Source organism: Elephantulus edwardii, unplaced genomic scaffold, assembly GCF_000299155.1.
Source record: "Elephantulus edwardii isolate Elephantulus edwardi_28Jun2011 unplaced genomic scaffold, EleEdw1.0 scaffold00176, whole genome shotgun sequence".
Lineage (NCBI taxonomy): Eukaryota > Metazoa > Chordata > Mammalia > Macroscelidea > Macroscelididae > Elephantulus > Elephantulus edwardii.
Genome location: NW_006399926.1, coordinates 1,947,592 through 1,956,351, shown reverse-complemented (window position 1 = coordinate 1,956,351; position 8,760 = coordinate 1,947,592). Strand labels below are relative to the sequence as shown.

Here is an 8,760-nt window from a genome sequence, read left to right as displayed (position 1 = left end):
TGCAGTATACACAATTTATCCAGTTTTTCTCAGTCTTACCCCAACCCTGATATCAATCCCATTTTACAACAGTGGCACCATGCAATATTTGTCCTTTTTCGACTGAAATATTCCACTTAGCATAATGTTTTTCAGAGTCAACCATTTTGAATAATATTGCATGAGTTCCTTGTTTTTCAATGCAGCGTAGTATTCCATTGTGTGAATATACTACAGCTTCTCTATCCATTCGTTTGTTGATGGGCACCTGGGTTGTTTCCAACTCCTTGCTATTGTGAACAGAGCCGCGATAAAGATGGGTGTGCATAGATCTTCTTGGATGTCAGTTATGGTCTCTTTGGTATATATTCGCAGTAGTGGAATTGCTGGGTCAAATGGTATTTGAACTTTTTGAGAAGGCGCCATACCACCTTCCACAGTGGTTGCACCATTTTACACTCCCACCAACAGTGAATAAGGGTTCCAGTTTCTCCACAACCTCGCCAGCATTTGTTTCTTGCTGTTCTGTTAAATTTTGCTATTCTGACTGGAGTGAGATGATATCTCATAATTGTTTTGATTTGCATCTAGGGATTTTGAACATTTCTTCATGTGCTTGTTGGCCATTGGACGATATTCTTGATATCCTCCACAACTCATTTGGTCTTTGTTCATAGCTGTTCAAGTTCTCAACCCTGTTCCCGAGATGGTTTTGAAATTCCTATGGGATAAACATAAGGTCAAATTTTGGTTCCTGTGGATTTGATTTTATTTTCTTCAGCTTCAGCTTGAACTTGCATATGATCACATCTGTGGCAAGAATCACTGGAGAAGCTCAATATCAGCTGTGAAAACCAGGCCAGGTGCTGATTGTGGAACAGACCAAATATACAGTAGGAACATTTATTTTAATACTTCCCAAAGTTATTTATGCATGTCTGATGATTTGATATAAAAATCAAACCCATCATACTTTCTCCATCACTCTGTCTACATCAAGGGCAATCAGAAATTTGTACAACATTAATATCTGCTGAAACAAAAGTTAAAAATTAAGTAACAACAAAATACACAAATACCTGGACCCTAAATGAACTTCTAATGGATTTTTTTCTTCTTTCCCCCTCAGTCACCTAAAGCTTCTTTCTTCAGTCTCGTGTTCCTTTTCCTTTCTTTTCTTGGCCATGAACTTCTCTGTATTTTGTTTATGACATGTGTTCTTGCAGTGACTTGTCATTGCCTTTTCATCTGAATAGAAAAGGGAACAAATTGGACAGAATAAACCAGCTTTTGGCACAAAGAAATCTAAATCTGTAGGGACATCAAGATCCTCCGATATTTCTAAAGAGTCATCATTGTCCTCAGTCTTCATGCATTTTTGCTCTGGTTTTGAGGTGTTCTCATCATCATAATCTCATTCAACTAGAGCCACTTCACTAATTTTGAAGGCTTTTTCATCTTCTTCTGGTTCTGATGCAACAGCTTTTTCTGAGGGTGGGTGGTGTTTCCCCAACTCTTAAGTCTCTTTATTGGTGCTTTAGCTGCAAAATGACCTTCAATGTTGGCTTTTTTTTTTAAAAATTTATTTATTTTAAAAAATTTATTATTAATTTCAATGAAAATTTACAGAGACTTTGGACTTCCATTCATTCATTGTTGCACTTTTCTCCCCTCCCCGCCCTCCATCCCAGTACACTACCCTCTTCAAAAAATAAAAGAAAAATTCTTTTGTTGTTTTACAATCCCTCCCCCAGGTCCACTCCACTATACAGCCCTCACTCTGGATTACTGTCATGACAAAAACACTGAATAACATATCCCTTTTAAACAGCTTTCTCCCTCATCTGTTTCAATGCAGTATACCTTACTGAACCATCTTTCTCAGTCTCTCCCCAACCCCAATGTCAGGCCTGTTTTACAACAGTGGCACCATGCAGTAATTTTCCTTTGTGACTGAGATACTTAACTCAGCATAATGTCTTCCAGGGTCACCCATTTTGAATAATATTGCATGAGTTCCTTGTTTTTCAATGCAGCGTAGTATTCCATTGTGTGGATATACTACAGCTTCTCTATCCATTCATTTTTTGATGGGCACTTAGGTTGTTTCCAACTCTTTGCTATTGTGAACAAAGCTGCGATAAAAATGGGTGTGCATATATCTGCTTGGGTGGCAGTTATTGTCTCTTTGGGGTGTATTCCCAGTAGTGGAATTGCTGGGTCAAATGGTATCTCTATTTGCACCTTTTTTTTTGGTGTGTATACCGTCAAATTGGATCTGACTGGTACAGGAGGAGATTATTCCTCCTTCTCCAGCAGAGCATCTGGTGGATTTGAACTGTGTACCTCTGGAATTGCAGTGCAGCAGCTTCTTGCCACTAGGCCATCAGAGCTCCCTTATTTGCAACTTTTTGAAAAAGTGCCATACCAGCTTCCACAGTGGTTGCACCATTTTACACATCCACCAACAGTGAATAAGGGTTCCAGTTTCTCCACACCCTCTTCCCCCTGTTTCCCTAGTCCACTTTGCAATGCACCTCTTGTTTCAGATTGTTTTCATACATATAATACCTAATTATATATTCTTTTTGCACCATTATTCCCCTCATCTGCTCCAATGCACTGTTCTGTATCTATCCACTCTTACTGTTCTCCCCACAAGCCCCCCATGTCAGTCCTATTTTATAACAGTGGTGTTATGCAGTAGTTGTCCTTTTGTGACAGATATTTAACATAGCATAATGTCCTCCAGTTTTACCCATGTTGTGTAATGTTTTACAAGTTCATTATTTTTCAGTGCTGCATAATATTCCATTTTGTAAATGTACCATCATTTTCCTATCCATTTGTCTGTTGATGGACACTTGTGTTGCTTCCATCTCTTTGCTATTGTGAATAACAGAGCAATAAGCATGGGTGTGCACACATCTGTTTGTGTTGTGGCTCTGGTTTCTTTCCTAGTAGTGGAATTTCTGGGTCAAATTAGTATTGCAACTTGAGGCTTAAATTTATTCTTCAAGTCTTTCCCTTTTCTAAATATTTTTTCCATTTCTTTTGTTTTAAAATTTATATTTCTGTGTAGTCTGTCAAGTTAAGATTCATGTATATAATCAATATTTATGTTTTTAAAAAGTTATATGCAATGAATAAATAATTGATTATGCAGAATTATATCTATTCATTTCTAGACTCATATTTGCCACCAAAGGCCATAGTTTTCCAACTACCAGTCCTTCTTCCGCAACAGATGATTTGGGAGATATTATTAAGGATATCATCCATGAAGAGAGCAAATTGTCCCTAAAAAGACAGAGGAGAAAGAAAAGACCAAAATGGATGCCTGAAGATTTCACTAGAGCTTCGAGAAGCCAAAACAAAGGGAAGAGATGCTGAAATAAAAGAGCCGAACGAAAGATTTCAAAAGACAGCTTGGGAAGACAAAACAAACTACTATAACAGAATGTGCAAAGACCTACAATTGGAGAATAACAAGAACTCACTCATCATTTCTCAAGTTGAAAGAATTGAAAACCATAGGTAGATCTTGTGGCCTAGTGGCAAGAAGCTACACTGCAATCCCGAAGGCACTCAGTTCATATCCACCAGATGCTCTGCTGGAGAAGGAGGGGCAATCTCCTCAGTCCTGTACCAGTCAGATCCAATTCAATGGTACACATACACAAAAAAATAACAAGAATTTTTTAAAAAAATAATTTAAAAACAAATTCAAGCCTCAAGTTGTAGAAACACCAAAAGAAGATGGAGGGAATACACAGAGTAACAGTACCAAAAATAATTGGCTGACCCTGAAATATTTCAGTAAGTACTATATGATCAAGAGCCAATGATAATGAAGGGAGAAATTAAAACTGCAATGAAGACATTGGCAAAAAGTAAGGCTTCAGGAATAGATGGGATACCAATTGATATGTTTCAAATGACAGATGTAGCCTTGGGCATACCCACTACATATGTAGACAAGGGAGCTGCCAGACATTCACGTTGGATTTAGAAGAGCCATGGCTCAGAGATATCACTCAGATGTCAGATGGATCCTGGATTAAAGCAAAGAATACCAGAGAATGTCTGTTTGTGTTTTTATTGATATACTAAGGTATTTGACTGTGTGGATCATAATAAATTGTGCTAAGATTAAGAAGAATGGGAATTCCAGAACACTTAATTGTGCTCATGCGAAACCTATAGCTAGACCAAGAGGCTATTGTGCAAATAGCACAAGAGAATACTGCATGGTTTAAAATAAGGAAAGATGTGCATCAGAGTTGTATCCTTTCTCCATACCTATTTAATCTGTATGCTGAGCAAATTATTCAAGAAGCTGTACTCTATGAAGAAAAATGTGGCATCAGATTGGAGGAAGACTCATCAGTAATCTTCCTTATGCAGATGACACAGCCTTGCTGGCTGAAAGTGAGTAGGACTTGAAGAACTTGGTGCAGAAGGTTAAACACTGCGGTCTTCAATATGGATTGTATTGTAATGTCAAGAAAACAAAAATGCTCACCACTGGACTGATAGGCAACATCATGATAGATGGAGAAAAGACTGAGACTGTCAACAATTTTGTCTTAACTTGAATCCTCCATCAATACTCTTGGTACCAGCAGTCAGAAGATCAGGAGATATGTTGCACTGAGAAAGTCTGTAGTCAGGGACCTCTCTAAATTATTGAGTATCATTGTTGTCATTTTGAGAACTAAGACGTGCCTGATTCAGTTCATGATATTTTCGGTTACTTGCTATGCGTCTGAGAGCTGGACAGTGAATAAGGAAGACAGTAGAAGATTTGATGCTTTTGAACATGGTGTTGGAGAAGAGTGCTTAATATCCCATGAACTGACAAAATGACATTTACATCCTGGAAAAAGTACAGCCACAGTGCACCTTAAAGGCAAAGATGATGAACCCATACCTGACTCTTCAGCTGGCAGAAACAGTAAATTGCACAGGAAGAGATTTGGCATGTTGCTAGGAGAGATTATTCCTTGGAGGACATCGTGCTTGGGAAGATGGAGGTATGGTGAAGGAGAGGAAGACCCTCAACCAATTGTATTGTCACAGTGACAGCAGCAATGGGCTTGAGTGTGTCAGAGATTGTGAAGATGGCACAGATACAACAAGCTTCAGATCTTGTGTTCATAGAGTTTCTGTGAGTTGTACTCTATGGCACCTAACAACAGTCTTTCTTCCTTGCTTACAACATTTGCATTCCAGTCACCTTTTTTTTTTAAGCTGTGGCAAAAAGCTTTATTGTTTCCATTTGGTCCAAGGCTTGGGAGAAGGGCTTCTGGATGGATAAGATTCCACCCCAGGGTGGGAAAGAGAAATTTGCTGGTGATGGCAGGGGGATGCAAAGGTGTCCCGTGCAGGTCCTCCCAGACCCCTAGTCATGCTTGAGGGTGAGTTGCTCAAAGAGAGCCTTGCCCAAACCAGCCTGGGGGCTTCCCAGGGTTCTAATGTTGTTCAGATGGTCACCTATCTTCATTAGCAGTTTCACTTCCTCATCCAGGAAATGGTTTCCAGAAAGTCACAGAGATGGGGTCTGTATGGGCAGAATGCATGGTGTGCAGATCCAGAAGGGCCTGGTTCAGGTTCTTCTCCGAGGCCAGGGCTGCTTCCTTGGCACCCAGGGTTTTACCCTGCCCGTAATGGGATGGCTTTTGTGTATCTTGGAAGAGGACACACCGCCTCACTGGTTTTGTACCTTCAAGAGAACCTTTAGCACTCTCAAGCTTCCCCTTTGCCAGCTCAGCGGAAGAAGTGCCCAGCACCTTCCAAGGCCACATTATCGTGGTCAAAATAAAATCCCAGAGAGAGGTAAATGTAGAAGGCCCACATATTCAGGTTGACCAGACAGTTGACACCGGCCTCTACTTTGGTGGAGTAATTCTGATGGATCTGAGATCTCATAGTTGGTAGAGGATTTGGGGCTAACAAAAAAACAACCAAACAAACAAAAACACACCAAAAAACAAACCCCCAAACTGTGGTAACTGGTCCAGAAACTAGGAGACAACTGAGAGGGTCCAGAGGTTATGCTTGGAAATGAAGTTGGAGGGTAGTTGGAGGCTGAGCTGGGGAGTCGCCAGCTATGTTCTGTTCAGACAATGTTGAAGCAAGAGACAGTTTGATGGGGCCACTGGGGAACCACCAATTATTATTAATGCATCTTGATTGCATTAACACCCCCAAAAGGTGATCATTAGACCCTATTAAGGAGGCAAAAAATCCATGATATCATTAATATGCAGCAAAATCTTGGTGAAGATTATTTAAAAACAGCCAAACAGTGCATCAACAGGAAATTGCCCAAAATTCATCTGGAATCAGAAGTCTTCATGGGATGAGGGACATTATTGTTCATGTCAGATGAATCTTGGATGATGCAGAGAATATCAGAAAGATGTTTACTTGCTTTTTTATTGATTTTTGCAAGTCATTTGACTGTGTGGGTCAGAGCAAATTCTAGATAACATTGAGAAGAATGGGCGTCTCAGAACTTTTTACTCATGTGACACCTATACACAGACCAAGAAGCACTTGTTCAAACAGAACAAGGAGATACTGTTGTTGTTGTTGTTGTTACGTGCCGTTGAGTCACTTGCAATTCTTAGCGACCCTATGTAGAACAACTTTGAACCCTGCTCTATCTTGAGCCAGTTCCATTGTCTACAGCACACCCATTACCACACTCACTGAGTCTCTGTCTCATCCTGGGTCTTTATCTCCTGCACTGTCCCTCCACCCATCCAAGTATGATGTCCTTCTACAAGGACTGGTCGTTCCTAGAAACATGCCCAAAGTATGTCAGATGGAGCTTCAGAATCCTTGCCTCCAAGGAGCAACATGGTTACACCCTCTGTAGGATGAACCTGTTTGTTCTAGCAGTCCATGCTAAGTTCAAGACTTCTCCAGCACCACAACTAAAAGGCATTGTTTCTCTTTATATCACCCTTAGTAATTGTCCAGCTTTCTAATGCATGGCAAGTAATTGCAAAGACCATGGCTTGGATCAAGTGCACCTTAGTCTCTAGACTAACATCATTGCTCTCCAGCACTCTGGAGAGGTCTCTGACAGCAGATTTTCCCAATGTAATTTGTCTTTTGATTTCCTAGCTACTGATACCAAGAGTGCTGCTGTTTTTGGAACCAAGTAAGATGAAGCTGTTAACAATCTCAGTCTCTTCACCATCTATCATGATGCTGCCAATTGGCCCAGTGGTCAGAATATTTGTTTTCTCGATGTTGAGCTTCAGATCAAGAAATGTGTGTTGTCAGTGTTATATCCTTTCTTCATACCTATTCACTCTTCTATGAAGAAGAATGTGACATCAAGATTCGAGAAAGACTCATGAACAACATGCATTATGCAGATGAGACACCTTGCTTGCAGAAAGTGAAGAAGACTTGAAACAACTACTGCAGAAGATCAAAGACTACAGATTTCAGTATAGATTACGTCTCAACATCACGAAAACATAAACCCTCATCATTGGACCAAGAGGCAGCATCATGATAGATGGAGAAAACATTGGCTTTGTCAACAGTGTAATTTTATTTGGATTCACAATCAATACCCATGATATCATCAGTCAAGAAATCAAAAAAATGGTGTTCTTTGCCACACTGCCATCGCTCTTCAAGGCCTGCGCTGCCTCTAGCTCGCTCGCTGAGCTCCAGCAGACGAAGGGGAGTAAGTTAAGAGGCTCCTGCAAATATTTGACTGCCCCAAATCATCTGGTGGAAGAGCATCTGAGAAGCAACTGGCTACAAAAGCCGTTTGCCAGAGTGCGCCCTCTACTGGAGGAGTCGAAGAACCCTGACCATTGCAGGCCTGGTACTGTGGAGCTCTGAAATTAGGCTTTCTCAGAAGTTCCTCGAACTTCAAAAACTTCCCTTCCAGCGTGTAATTGTTCAGGATTTCGAAAGAGATCTGCGGTTTCAGAGCGCAGCTATTGGTGCTTTGCAGGAGGCAAGTGAAGCCTATCTGGTTGGTCTTTTTTTTTCTCTCAATTTTTTCACTGATTTGCATACAGTAATTTGTTTATATTGTGTTTCATTTATGTACATTGTTTGGATTTTTTTTTACCCCTTCCCTCCATCCACCAAGCTCTGTGACCCTGAGACTTTCTCCCCTTCTCACCCTAGCACCCGGTGTCCTCTTCCTTCTCTCTTTGGATATCCATATGTCTTACTGATTACCCTTCTGTTTTAACAATAGTGGTCTTATACCGTATTTGTTCATTTTGAAGACACCAGCGTGTGTGCTGTCCATGCCAAACGTGTAACTGTTATGCCAGGAGACATCCAACTAACACACAGCTTACGTGGAGAACGTGCTTAAGAATTCACTGTGTTGGGAAACATTTCATTGTTTTAAAAACAAACAAAACAACTCTTCTTCCTGATTTTGGTAGTTCTTGAGCATTAATTTTTTTCTGTTGGTTTAAAAGGTACCTAAGTATGTATGGTTGTGAAGGGAAATAGGGGCCAGAAATCAGGGATTCACAGTTTCACCATTTTTTCCCCTATAATTATATTTTATTAATTTTCATAAACATTTACAGAGATTTTGGGCTTCCACTCATTCATTGTTGCACTATTCTCTCTACCCTCCTCCCAGTTTGTTCTTGTCCAAATGCCACAGTGCTTGTCAAAGCCAGTTCTGATTAATCTTTTTTGTCAGTGTGTCCTTTGCCATTCCCTATCACTCCTCCCTGAGAGAGACTTCACCCTGAGTCATAAGGAAAAGGGGATGGC

The 8,760-nt window shown here is 40.4% G+C and overlaps 1 pseudogene; it reads left to right on the top strand.

Annotated features, from left to right (window-relative positions):
- The first annotated feature begins 5,555 nt into the window (after window positions 1-5,555).
- LOC102858280 lies at window positions 5,556-8,344 on the top strand (annotated as a pseudogene).
- Window positions 8,345-8,760: the final 416 nt, after the last annotated feature.